The sequence below is a fragment of the Anas acuta genome, chromosome 27 (assembly GCF_963932015.1).
Source record: "Anas acuta chromosome 27, bAnaAcu1.1, whole genome shotgun sequence".
In the NCBI taxonomy this organism is placed as follows: domain Eukaryota; kingdom Metazoa; phylum Chordata; class Aves; order Anseriformes; family Anatidae; genus Anas; species Anas acuta.
Genome location: NC_089005.1, coordinates 6,031,379 through 6,045,014, shown reverse-complemented (window position 1 = coordinate 6,045,014; position 13,636 = coordinate 6,031,379).

Below are 13,636 nucleotides of genomic sequence, written 5' to 3'. Positions count from 1 at the left end.
TGTACCCAAAGCCTTCCTCTGGGGGCACTTTTGGATGGGCGAATTAGGCTTTTAATGCATTTTCTGGGGCCCGAGTTTTCAGTCGACTGCCAGGCGGGCCAGGGCTATATTTAGGGTTGCTGTGAAAGAGCAAATACTGAGAGTCCAGTTGCATGTGGGGCTGCATAAAGGCTCCCCTGGGGAGTTCACTTGTACCCAAAGCCTTCCTCTGGGGGCACTTTTGGATGGGCGAATTAGGCTTTTAACGCATTTTCTGGAGCCCGAGTTTTCAGTCGACTGCCAGGCGTGCTAGGGCTATATTTAGGCTTGCGGTGAAAGAGTGAACCCGGAGGGTCCAGTTGCATGTGGGGCTGCATAAAGGCTCCCCTGGGGAGTTCACTTGTACCCAAAGCCTTCCTTTGGGGGCACTTCTAGATGGGCGAAAGGGGCTTGAAACGCTTTTTCTGTGGCCCGAGTTTTCAGTCTTCTGCCATGCTGGCTAGGGTTATATTTAGGGTTGCTGTGAAAGAGCGAACACGGAGGGTCCAGTTGCATGTGGGGCTGCGTTAAGGCTCCCCTGGGGAGTTCAGATGTACCCAAAGCCTTCCTTTGGGGGCACTTCTGGATGGGCGAATGGGGCTCGTAACACATTTTCTGTGGCCCGAGCTTTCAGTCGACTGCCAGGCGTGCTAGGGCTATATTTAGGCTTGCGGTGAAAGAGCGAATACGGAGGGTCCAGTTGCATGTGGGGCTGCATAAAGGCTCCCCTGGGGAGTTCACTTGTACCCAAAGCCTTCCTTTGGGGGCACTTCTGGATGGGTGAATGGGGCTCGTAACACATTTTCTGTGGCCTGAGTTTTCAGTCTTCTGCCATGCTGGCTAGGGTTATATTTAGGGTTGCTGTAAAGAGCGAACACGGAGGGTCCAGTTGCATGTGGGGCTGCGTTAAGGCTCCCCTGGGGAGTCCAGTTGTACCCAAAGCCTTCCTTTGGGGGCACTTTTGGATGGTCCAAGGGGAATCGCAATGCGTTTTCTTAGGCCCGCTTTTTCCGTCTTCTCCCATTGCGCCGAGGTCTATATTTAGGCTTGCGGTGAAAGAGTGAACCCGGAGCGTCCAGTTGCATGTGGGGCTGCATAAAGGCTCCCCTGGGGAGTTCACTTGTACCCAAAGCCTTCCTTTGGGGGCACTTCTGGATGGGTGAATGGGGCTTGAAACGCATTTTCTGGAGCCCGAGTTTTCAGTCTTCTGCCATGGTGGCTAGGGGTATATTTAGGGTTGTTCGACAACAGTGAACAAGGAGGGTCCAGTTGCATGTGGGGCTGCGTTAAGGCTCCCCTGGGGAGTTCACTTGTACCCAAAGCCTTCCTCTGGGGGCACTTTTGGATGGGCGAATGGGACTCGTAACACATTTTCTGTGGCCCGAGTTTTCAGTCGACTGCCAGGCGTGCTAGGGCTATATTTAGGGTTGTTGTGAAAGAGTGAACCCGGAGGGTCCAGTTGCATGTGGGGCTGCGTAAAGGCTCCCCTGGGGAGTTCACTTGTACCCAAAGCCTACCTCTGGGGGCACTTGTGGATGGGCAAATTAGGCTTTTAACAGTTTTTCTGGGGCCCGTGTTTTCAGTCGACTGCCAGGTGGGCCAGGGATATATTTAGGGTTGCTGTGAAAGAGCGAATACGGAGGGTCCAGTTGCATGTGGGGCTGCGTTAAGGCTCCCCTGGGGAGTTCACTTGTACCCAAAGCCTTCCTTTGGGGGCACTTTTGGATGGTCCAAGGGGAATCGCAATGCGTTTTCTTAGGCCCGCTTTTTCAGTCTTCTCCCATTGCGCCGAGGGCTATATTTAGGCTTGCGGTGAAAGAGTGAACCCGGAGGGTCCAGTTGCATGTGGGGCTGCATAAAGGCTCCCCTGGGGAGTTCACTTGTACCCAAAGCCTTCCTCTGGGGGCACTTTTGGATGGGCGAATTAGGCTTTTAACGCATTTTCTGGAGCCCGAGTTTTCAGTCGACTGCCAGGCGTGCTAGGGCTATATTTAGGCTTGCGGTGAAAGAGTGAACCCGGAGGGTCCAGTTGCATGTGGGGCTGCATAAAGGCTCCCCTGGGGAGTTCACTTGTACCCAAAGCCTTCCTTTGGGGGCACTTCTGGATGGGCGAAAGGGGCTTGAAACGCTTTTTCTGTGGCCCGAGTTTTCAGTCTTCTGCCATGCTGGTTAGGGTTATATTTGGGTTGCTGTAAAGAGCGAACACGGAGGGTCCAGTTGCATGTGGGGCTGCGTAAAGGCTCCCCTGGGGAGTTCACTTGTACCCAAAGCCTTCCTTTGGGGGCACTTTTGGATGGGCGAATGGGGCTCGTAACACATTTTCTGTGGCCCGAGCTTTCAGTCGACTGCCAGGCGTGCTAGGGCTATATTTAGGGTTGTTGTGAAAGAGTGAACCCGGAGGGTCCAGTTGCATGTGGGGCTGCATAAAGGCTCCCCTGGGGAGTTCACTTGTACCCAAAGCCTTCCTTTGGGGGCACTTCTGGATGGGTGAATGGGGCTTGAAACGCATTTTCTGGAGCCCGAGTTTTCAGTCTTCTGCCATGGTGGCTAGGGGTATATTTAGGGTTGTTCGACAACAGTGAACAAGGAGGGTCCAGTTGCATGTGGGGCTGCGTTAAGGCTCCCCTGGGGAGTTCACTTGTACCCAAAGCCTTCCTCTGGGGGCACTTTTGGATGGGCGAATGGGACTCGTAACACATTTTCTGTGGCCCGAGCTTTCAGTCGACTGCCAGGCGTGCTAGGGCTATATTTAGGCTTGCGGTGAAAGAGTGAACCCGGAGGGTCCAGTTGCATGTGGGGCTGCATAAAGGCTCCCCTGGGGAGTTCACTTGTACCCAAAGCCTTCCTTTGGGGGCACTTCTGGATGGGTGAATGGGGCTCGTAACACATTTTCTGTGGCCTGAGTTTTCAGTCTTCTGCCATGCTGGCTAGGGTTATATTTAGGGTTGCTGTAAAGAGCGAACACGGAGGGTCCAGTTGCATGTGGGGCTGCGTTAAGGCTCCCCTGGGGAGTCCAGTTGTACCCAAAGCCTTCCTTTGGGGGCACTTTTGGATGGTCCAAGGGGAATCGCAATGCGTTTTCTTAGGCCCGCTTTTTCAGTCTTCTCCCATTGCGCCGAGGGCTATATTTAGGCTTGCGGTGAAAGAGTGAACCCGGAGGGTCCAGTTGCATGTGGGGCTGCGTAAAGGCTCCCCTGGGGAGTTCACTTGTACCCAAAGCCTACCTCTGGGGGCACTTGTGGATGGGCAAATTAGGCTTTTAACAGTTTTTCTGGGGCCCGTGTTTTCAGTCGACTGCCAGGTGGGCCAGGGCTATATTTAGGGTTGCTGTGAAAGAGCGAATACGGAGGGTCCAGTTGCATGTGGGGCTGCGTTAAGGCTCCCCTGGGGAGTTCACTTGTACCCAAAGCCTTCCTTTGGGGGCACTTTTGGATGGTCCAAGGGGAATCGCAATGCGTTTTCTTAGGCCCGCTTTTTCAGTCTTCTCCCATTGCGCCGAGGGCTATATTTAGGCTTGCGGTGAAAGAGTGAACCCGGAGGGTCCAGTTGCATGTGGGGCTGCATAAAGGCTCCCCTGGGGAGTTCACTTGTACCCAAAGCCTTCCTTTGGGGGCACTTCTGGATGGGTGAATGGGGCTTGAAACGCATTTTCTGGAGCCCGAGTTTTCAGTCTTCTGCCATGGTGGCTAGGGGTATATTTAGGGTTGCTCGTAAACAGTGAACAAGGAGGGTCCAGTTGCATGTGGGGCTGCGTAAAGGCTCCCCTGGGGAGTTCAGATGTACCCAAAGCCTTCCTCTGGGGGCACTTTTGGATGGGCGAATGAGGCTTTTAACGCATTTTTTGGGGCCCGAGTTTTCAGTCGACTGCCAGGCGGGCCAGGGCTATATTTAGGGTTGCTGTGAAAGAGCAAATACGGAGAGTCCAGTTGCATGTGGGGCTGCATAAAGGCTCCCCTGGGGAGTTCACTTGTACCCAAAGCCTTCCTCTGCGGGCACTTTTGGATGGGCGAATTAGGCTTTTAACGCATTTTCTGGAGCCCGAGTTTTCAGTCGACTGCCAGGCGTGCTAAGGCTATATTTAGGCTTGCGGTGAAAGAGTGAACCCGGAGGGTCCAGTTGCATGTGGGGCTGCATAAAGGCTCCCCTGGGGAGTTCACTTGTACCCAAAGCCTTCCTTTGGGGGCATTTCTGGATGGGCGAAAGGGGCTTGAAACGCTTTTTCTGTGGCCCGAGTTTTCAGTCTTCTGCCATGCTGGCTAGGGCTATATTTAGGGTTGCTGTAAAGAGTGAACCCGGAGGGTCCAATTGCATGTGGGGCTGCGTAAAGGCTCCCCTGGGGAGTTCAGTTGTACCCAAAGCCTTCCTTTGGGGGCACTTCTGGATGGGTGAATGGGGCTCGTAACACATTTTCTGTGGCCTGAGTTTTCAGTCTTCTGCCATGCTGGCTAGGGTTATATTTAGGGTTGCTGTAAAGAGCGAACACGGAGGGTCCAGTTGCATGTGGGGCTGCGTTAAGGCTCCCCTGGGGAGTCCAGTTGTACCCAAAGCCTTCCTTTGGGGGCACTTTTGGATGGTCCAAGGGGAATCGCAATGCGTTTTCTTAGGCCCGCTTTTTCAGTCTTCTCCCATTGCGCCGAGGGCTATATTTAGGCTTGCGGTGAAAGAGTGAACCCGGAGGGTCCAGTTGCATGTGGGGCTGCGTAAAGGCTCCCCTGGGGAGTTCACTTGTACCCAAAGCCTACCTCTGGGGGCACTTGTGGATGGGCAAATTAGGCTTTTAACATTTTTTCTGGGGCCCGTGTTTTCAGTCGACTGCCAGGTAGGCCAGGGTTATATTTAGGGTTGCTGTGAAAGAGCGAATACGGAGGGTCCAGTTGCATGTGGGGCTGCGTTAAGGCTCCCCTGGGGAGTTCACTTGTACCCAAAGCCTTCCTTTGGGGGCACTTTTGGATGGTCCAAGGGGAATCGCAATGCGTTTTCTTAGGCCCGCTTTTTCAGTCTTCTCCCATTGCGCCGAGGGCTATATTTAGGCTTGCGGTGAAAGAGTGAACCCGGAGGGTCCAGTTGCATGTGGGGCTGCATAAAGGCTCCCCTGGGGAGTTCAGTTGTACCCAAAGCCTTCCTTTGGGGGCACTTCTGGATGGGTGAATGGGGCTTGAAACGCATTTTCTGGAGCCCGAGTTTTCAGTCTTCTGCCATGGTGGCTAGGGGTATATTTAGGGTTGCTCGTAAACAGTGAACAAGGAGGGTCCAGTTGCATGTGGGGCTGCGTAAAGGCTCCCCTGGGGAGTTCAGATGTACCCAAAGCCTTCCTCTGGGGGCACTTTTGGATGGGCGAATGAGGCTTTTAACGCATTTTTTGGGGCCCGAGTTTTCAGTCGACTGCCAGGCGGGCCAGGGCTATATTTAGGGTTGCTGTGAAAGAGCAAATACGGAGAGTCCAGTTGCATGTGGGGCTGCATAAAGGCTCCCCTGGGGAGTTCACTTGTACCCAAAGCCTTCCTCTGCGGGCACTTTTGGATGGGCGAATTAGGCTTTTAACGCATTTTCTGGACCCCGAGTTTTCAGTCGACTGCCAGGCGTGCTAGGGCTATATTTAGGCTTGCGGTGAAAGAGTGAACCCGGAGGGTCCAGTTGCATGTGGGGCTGCATAAAGGCTCCCCTGGGGAGTTCACTTGTACCCAAAGCCTTCCTTTGGGGGCACTTCTGGATGGGCGAAAGGGGCTTGAAACGCATTTTCTGGAGCCCGAGTTTTCAGTCTTCTGCCATGCTGGCTAGGGCTATATTTAGGGTTGCTGTAAAGAGCGAACACGGAGGGTCCAGTTGCATGTGGGGCTGCGTTAAGGCTCCCCTGGGGAGTCCAGTTGTACCCAAAGCCTTCCTTTGGGGGCACTTTTGGATGGTCCAAGGGGAATCGCAATGCGTTTTCTTAGGCCCGCTTTTTCAGTCTTCTCCCATTGCGCCGAGGGCTATATTTAGGCTTGCGGTGAAAGAGTGAACCCGGAGGGTCCAGTTGCATGTGGGGCTGCATAAAGGCTCCCCTGGGGAGTTCACTTGTACCCAAAGCCTACCTCTGGGGGCACTTGTGGATGGGCAAATTACGCTTTTAACAGTTTTTCTGGGGCCCGTGTTTTCAGTCGACTGCCAGGTGGGCCAGGGATATATTTAGGGTTGCTGTGAAAGAGCGAATATGGAGGGTCCAGTTGCATGTGGGGCTGCGTTAAGGCTCCCCTGGGGAGTTCAGTTGTACCCAAAGCCTTCCTTTGGGGGCACTTTTGGATGGTCCAAGGGGAATCGCAATGCGTTTTCTTAGGCCCGCTTTTTCAGTCTTCTCCCATTGCGCCGAGGGCTATATTTAGGCTTGCGGTGAAAGAGTGAACCCGGAGGGTCCAGTTGCATGTGGGGCTGCATAAAGGCTCCCCTGGGGAGTTCAGTTGTACCCAAAGCCTTCCTTTGGGGGCACTTCTGGATGGGTGAATGGGGCTTGAAACGCATTTTCTGGAGCCCGAGTTTTCAGTCTTCTGCCATGGTGGCTAGGGTATATTTAGGGTTGCTCGTAAACAGTGAACAAGGAGGGTCCAGTTGCATGTGGGGCTGCGTAGAGGCTCCCCTGGGGAGTTCACTTGTACCCAAAGCCTTCCTCTGGGGGCACTTTTGGATGGGCGAATGAGGCTTTTAACGCATTTTTTGGGGCCCGAGTTTTCAGTCGACTGCCAGGCGGGCCAGGGCTATATTTAGGGTTGCTGTGAAAGAGCAAATACGGAGAGTCCAGTTGCATGTGGGGCTGCATAAAGGCTCCCCTGGGGAGTTCACTTGTACCCAAAGCCTTCCTCTGCGGGCACTTTTGGATGGGCGAATTAGGCTTTTAACGCATTTTCTGGAGCCCGAGTTTTCAGTCGACTGCCAGGCGTGCTAGGGCTATATTTAGGCTTGCGGTGAAAGAGTGAACAAGGAGGGTCCAGTTGCATGTGGGGCTGCATAAAGGCTCCCCTGGGGAGTTCACTTGTACCCAAAGCCTTCCTTTGGGGGCACTTCTGGATGGGCAAAAGGGGCTTGAAACGCTTTTTCTGTGGCCCGAGTTTTCAGTCTTCTGCCATGCTGGCTAGGGCTATATTTAGGGTTGCTGTAAAGAGTGAACCCGGAGGGTCCAATTGCATGTGGGGCTGCGTAAAGGCTCCCCTGGGGAGTTCACTTGTACCCAAAGCCTTCCTTTGGGGGCACTTCTGGATGGGTGAATGGGGCTCGTAACACATATTCTGTGGCCTGAGTTTTCAGTCTTCTGCCATGCTGGCTAGGGTTATATTTAGGGTTGCTGTAAAGAGCGAACACGGAGGGTCCAGTTGCATGTGGGGCTGCGTTAAGGCTCCCCTGGGGAGTCCAGTTGTACCCAAAGCCTTCCTTTGGGGGCACTTTTGGATGGTCCAAGGGGAATCGCAATTCGTTTTCTTAGGCCCGCTTTTTCAGTCTACTCCCATGGCGCCGAGGGTTATATTTAGGCTTGCGGTGAAAGAGTGAACCCGGAGGGTCCAGTTGCATGTGGGGCTGCGTAAAGGCTCCCCTGGGGAGTTCACTTGTACCCAAAGCCTACCTCTGGGGGCACTTGTGGATGGGCAAATTAGGCTTTTAACATTTTTTCTGGGGCCCGTGTTTTCAGTCGACTGCCAGGTGGGCCAGGGCTATATTTAGGGTTGCTGTGAAAGAGCGAATACGGAGGGTCCAGTTGCATGTGGGGCTGCGTTAAGGCTCCCCTGGGGAGTTCACTTGTACCCAAAGCCTTCCTTTGGGGGCACTTTTGGATGGTCCAAGGGGAATCGCAATGCGTTTTCTTAGGCCCGCTTTTTCAGTCTTCTCCCATTGCGCCGTGGGCTATATTTAGGCTTGCGGTGAAAGAGTGAACCCGGAGGGTCCAGTTGCATGTGGGGCTGCATAAAGGCTCCCCTGGGGAGTTCAGTTGTACCCAAAGCCTTCCTTTGGGGGCACTTCTGGATGGGTGAATGGGGCTTGAAACGCATTTTCTGGAGCCCGAGTTTTCAGTCTTCTGCCATGGTGGCTAGGGGTATATTTAGGGTTGCTCGTAAACAGTGAACAAGGAGGGTCCAGTTGCATGTGGGGCTGCGTAAAGGCTCCCCTGGGGAGTTCACTTGTACCCAAAGCCTTCCTCTGGGGGCACTTTTGGATGGGCAAATGAGGCTTTTAACGCATTTTTTGGGGCCCGAGTTTTCAGTCGACTGCCAGGCGGGCCAGGGCTATATTTAGGGTTGCTGTGAAAGAGCAAATACGGAGAGTCCAGTTGCATGTGGGGCTGCATAAAGGCTCCCCTGGGGAGTTCACTTGTACCCAAAGCCTTCCTCTGGGGGCACTTTTGGATGGGCGAATTAGGCTTTTAACGCATTTTCTGGAGCCCGAGTTTTCAGTCGACTGCCAGGCGTGCTAGGGCTATATTTAGGCTTGCGGTGAAAGAGTGAACCCGGAGGGTCCAGTTGCATGTGGGGCTGCATAAAGGCTCCCCTGGGGAGTTCACTTGTACCCAAAGCCTTCCTTTGGGGGCACTTCTGGATGGGCGAAAGAGGCTTGAAACGCTTTTTCTGTGGCCCGAGTTTTCAGTCTTCTGCCATGCTGGCTAGGGCTATATTTAGGGTTGCTGTAAAGAGTGAACCCGAAGGGTCCAATTGCATGTGGGGCTGCGTTAAGGCTCCCCTGGGGAGTCCAGTTGTACCCAAAGCCTTCCTTTGGGGGCACTTTTGGATGGTCCAAGGGGAATCGCAATGCGTTTTCTTAGGCCCGCTTTTTCAGTCTTCTCCCATTGCGCCGAGGGCTATATTTAGGCTTGCGGTGAAAGAGTGAACCCGGAGGGTCCAGTTGCATGTGGGGCTGCATAAAGGCTCCCCTGGGGAGTTCACTTGTACCCAAAGCCTTCCTTTGGGGGCACTTCTGGATGGGTGAATGGGGCTTGAAACGCATTTTCTGGAGCCCGAGTTTTCAGTCTTCTGCCATGGTGGCTAGGGGTATATTTAGGGTTGCTCGTAAACAGTGAACAAGGAGGGTCCAGTTGCATGTGGGGCTGCGTAAAGGCTCCCCTGGGGAGTTCAGTTGTACCCAAAGCCGTCCTCTGGGGGTACTTTTGGATGGGCGAATTAGGCTTTTAACGCATTTTCTGGAGCCCGAGTTTTCAGTCGACTGCCAGGCGTGCTAGGGTTATATTTAGGCTTGCGGTGAAAGAGTGAACCCGGAGGGTCCAGTTGCATGTGGGGCTGCATAAAGGCTCCCCTGGGGAGTTCACTTGTACCCAAAGCCTTCCTTTGGGGGCACTTCTGGATGGGCGAAAGGGGCTTGAAACGCTTTTTCTGTGGCCCGAGTTTTCAGTCTTCTGCCATGCTGGTTAGGGTTATATTTAGGGTTGCTGTGAAGAGCGAACACGGAGGGTCCAGTTGCATGTGGGGCTGCGTAAAGGCTCCCCTGGGGAGTTCACTTGTACCCAAAGCCTTCCTTTGGGGGCACTTCTGGATGGGTGAATGGGGCTTGAAACGCATTTTCTGGAGCCCGAGTTTTCAGTCTTCTGCCATGGTGGCTAGGGGTATATTTAGGGTTGCTCGACAACAGTGAACAAGGAGGCTCCAGTTGCATGTGGGGCTGCGTTAAGGCTCCCCTGGGGAGTTCACTTGTACCCAAAGCCTTCCTTTGGGGGCACTTTTGGATGGGCGAATTAGGCTTTTAATGCATTTTCTGGGGCCCGAGTTTTCAGTCGACTGCCAGGCGGGCCAGGACTATATTTAGGGTTGCTGTGAAAGAGCGAATACGGAGGGTCCAGTTGCATGTGGGGCTGCATAAAGGCTCCCCTGGGGAGTTCAGATGTACCCAAAGCCTTCCTCTGGGGGCACTTTTGGATGGGCGAATGGGGCTCGTAACACATTTTCTGTGGCCCGAGCTTTCAGTCGACTGCCAGGCGTGCTAGGGCTATATTTAGGGTTGTTGTGAAAGACTGAACCCGGAGGGTCCAGTTGCATGTGGGGCTGCGTAAAGGCTCCCCTGGGGAGTTCACTTGTACCCAAAGCCTACCTCTGGGGGCACTTGTGGATGGGCAAATTAGGCTTTTAACAGTTTTTCTGGGGCCCGTGTTTTCAGTCGACTGCCAGGTGGGCCAGGGCTATATTTAGGGTTGCTGTGAAAGAGCGAATACGGAGGGTCCAGTTGCATGTGGGGCTGCGTTAAGGCTCCCCTGGGGAGTTCACTTGTACCCAAAGCCTTCCTTTGGGGGCACTTTTGGATGGTCCAAGGGGAATCGCAATGCGTTTTCTTAGGCCCGCTTTTTCAGTCTTCTCCCATTGCGCCGAGGGCTATATTTAGGCTTGCGGTGAAAGAGTGAACCCGGAGGGTCCAGTTGCATGTGGGGCTGCATAAAGGCTCCCCTGGGGAGTTCAGTTGTACCCAAAGCCTTCCTTTGGGGGCACTTCTGGGTGGGTGAATGGGGCTTGAAACGCATTTTCTGGAGCCCGAGTTTTCAGTCTTCTGCCATGGTGGCTAGGGGTATATTTAGGGTTGCTCGTAAACAGTGAACAAGGAGGGTCCAGTTGCATGTGGGGCTGCGTAAAGGCTCCCCTGGGGAGTTCAGATGTACCCAAAGCCTTCCTCTGGGGGCACTTTTGGATGGGCGAATGAGGCTTTTAACGCATTTTTTGGGCCCCGAGTTTTCAGTCGACTGCCAGGCGGGCCAGGGCTATATTTAGGGTTGCTGTGAAAGAGCAAATACGGAGAGTCCAGTTGCATGTGGGGCTGCATAAAGGCTCCCCTGGGGAGTTCACTTGTACCCAAAGCCTTCCTCTGGGGGCACTTTTGGATGGGCGAATTAGGCTTTTAACGCATTTTCTGGAGCCCGAGTTTTCAGTCGACTGCCAGGCGTGCTAGGGCTATATTTAGGCTTGCGGTGAAAGAGTGAACCCGGAGGGTCCAGTTGCATGTGGGGCTGCATAAAGGCTCCCCTGGGGAGTCCAGTTGTACCCAAAGCCTTCCTTTGGGGGCACTTTTGGATGGTCCAAGGGGAATCGCAATGCGTTTTCTTAGGCCCGCTTTTTCAGTCTTCTCCCATTGCGCCGAGGGCAATATTTAGGCTTGCCGTGAAAGAGTGAACCCGGAGGGTCCAGTTGCATGTGGGGCTGCATAAAGGCTCCCCTGGGGAGTTCAGTTGTACCCAAAGCCTTCCTTTGGGGGCACTTCTGGATGGGTGAATGGGGCTTGAAACGCATTTTCTGGAGCCCGAGTTTTCAGTCTTCTGCCATGGTGGCTAGGGGTATATTTAGGGTTGCTCGTAAACAGTGAACAAGGAGGGTCCAGTTGCATGTGGGGCTGCATAAAGGCTCCCCTGGGGAGTTCAGTTGTACCCAAAGCCTTCCTCTGGGGGTACTTTTGGATGGGCGAATTAGGCTTTTAACGCATTTTCTGGATCCCGAGTTTTCAGTCGACTGCCAGGCGTGCTAGGGCTATATTTAGGCTTGCGGTGAAAGAGTGAACCCGGAGGGTCCAGTTGCATGTGGGGCTGCATAAAGGCTCCCCTGGGGAGTTCACTTGTACCCAAAGCCTTCCTCTGGGGGCACTTTTGGATGGGCGAATTAGGCTTTTAATGCATTTTCTGGGGCCCGAGTTTTCAGTCGACTGCCAGGCGGGCCAGGAATATATTTAGGGTTGCTGTGAAAGAGCGAATACGGAGGGTCCAGTTGCATGTGGGGCTGCGTTAAGGCTCCCCTGGGGAGTTCAGATGTACCCAAAGCCTTCCTCTGGGGGCACTTTTGGATGGGCGAATTAGGCTTTTAATGCATTTTCTGGGGCCCGAGTTTTCAGTCGACTGCCAGGCGGGCCAGGAATATATTTAGGGTTGCTGTGAAAGAGCGAATACGGAGGGTCCAGTTGCATGTGGGGCTGCATAAAGGCTCCCCTGGGGAGTTCAGTTGTACCCAAAGCCTTCCTCTGGGGGTACTTTTGGATGGGCGAATTAGGCTTTTAACGCATTTTCTGGAGCCCGAGTTTTCAGTCGACTGCCAGGCGTGCTAGGGCTATATTTAGGCTTGCGGTGAAAGAGTGAACCCGGAGGGTCCAGTTGCATGTGGGGCTGCATAAAGGCTCCCCTGGGGAGTTCACTTGTACCCAAAGCCTTCCTTTGGGGGCACTTCTGGATGGGCGAAAGGGGCTTGAAACGCTTTTTCTGTGGCCCGAGTTTTCAGTCTTCTGCCATGCTGGCTAGGGCTATATTTAGGGTTGCTGTAAAGAGCGAACACGGAGGGTCCAGTTGCATGTGGGGCTGCATAAAGGCTCCCCTGGGGAGTTCACTTGTACCCAAAGCCTTCCTTTGGGGGCACTTCTGGATGGGTGAATGGGGCTTGAAACGCATTTTCTGGAGCCCGAGTTTTCAGTCTTCTGCCATGGTGGCTAGGGGTATATTTAGGGTTGCTCGAAAACAGTGAACAAGGAGGCTCCAGTTGCATGTGGGGCTGCGTTAAGGCTCCCCTGGGGAGTTCACTTGTACCCAAAGCCTTCCTTTGGGGGCACTTTTGGATGGGCGAATTAGGCTTTTAATGCATTTTCTGGGGCCCGAGTTTTCAGTCGACTGCCAGGCGGGCCAGGACTATATTTAGGGTTGCTGTGAAAGAGCGAATACGGAGGGTCCAGTTGCATGTGGGGCTGCATAAAGGCTCCCCTGGGGAGTTCAGATGTACCCAAAGCCTTCCTCTGGGGGCACTTTTGGATGGGCGAATGGGGCTCGTAACACATTTTCTGTGGCCCGAGCTTTCAGTCGACTGCCAGGCGTGCTAGGGCTATATTTAGGGTTGTTGTGAAAGACTGAACCCGGAGGGTCCAGTTGCATGTGGGGCTGCGTAAAGGCTCCCCTGGGGAGTTCACTTGTACCCAAAGCCTACCTCTGGGGGCACTTGTGGATGGGCAAATTAGGCTTTTAACAGTTTTTCTGGGGCCCGTGTTTTCAGTCGACTGCCAGGTGGGCCAGGGCTATATTTAGGGTTGCTGTGAAAGAGCGAATACGGAGGGTCCAGTTGCATGTGGGGCTGCGTTAAGGCTCCCCTGGGGAGTTCACTTGTACCCAAAGCCTTCCTTTGGGGGCACTTTTGGATGGTCCAAGGGGAATCGCAATGCGTTTTCTTAGGCCCGCTTTTTCAGTCTTCTCCCATTGCGCCGAGGGCTATATTTAGGCTTGCGGTGAAAGAGTGAACCCGGAGGGTCCAGTTGCATGTGGGGCTGCATAAAGGCTCCCCTGGGGAGTTCAGTTGTACCCAAAGCCTTCCTTTGGGGGCACTTCTGGATGGGTGAATGGGGCTTGAAACGCATTTTCTGGAGCCCGAGTTTTCAGTCTTCTGCCATGGTGGCTAGGGGTATATTTAGGGTTGCTCGTAAACAGTGAACAAGGAGGGTCCAGTTGCATGTGGGGCTGCGTAAAGGCTCCCCTGGGGAGTTCACTTGTACCCAAAGCCTTCCTCTGGGGGCACTTTTGGATGGGCGAATTAGGCTTTTAACGCATTTTTTGGGCCCCGAGTTTTCAGTCGACTGCCAGGCGGGCCAGGGCTATATTTAGGGTTGCTGTGAAAGAGCAAATACGGAGAGTCCAGTTGCATGTGGG